We start from the raw sequence: 211 nt of genomic DNA on the forward strand, positions 1-211 counted from the left end.
AGCGGTCTTGAGTAACAACTGTGGGCATCGGCGATGGACCGAAGGCAAAGCCAGAGCAGGTAATGCTAGCTACCACAATGAATACGGCGGGGATGGACTCCGTTCTGAATCAGGAGGCAGCGCCGGGCGCTCGCTCTGTGGAAGGAGCGGCACACGGAGCTAGATAGCCTGTGGCAGCCTACTTGTGTATACAACTTTATACATCCTCAAA

This window comes from Etheostoma spectabile, chromosome 12 (assembly GCF_008692095.1).
Source record: "Etheostoma spectabile isolate EspeVRDwgs_2016 chromosome 12, UIUC_Espe_1.0, whole genome shotgun sequence".
Taxonomy (NCBI): domain Eukaryota; kingdom Metazoa; phylum Chordata; class Actinopteri; order Perciformes; family Percidae; genus Etheostoma; species Etheostoma spectabile.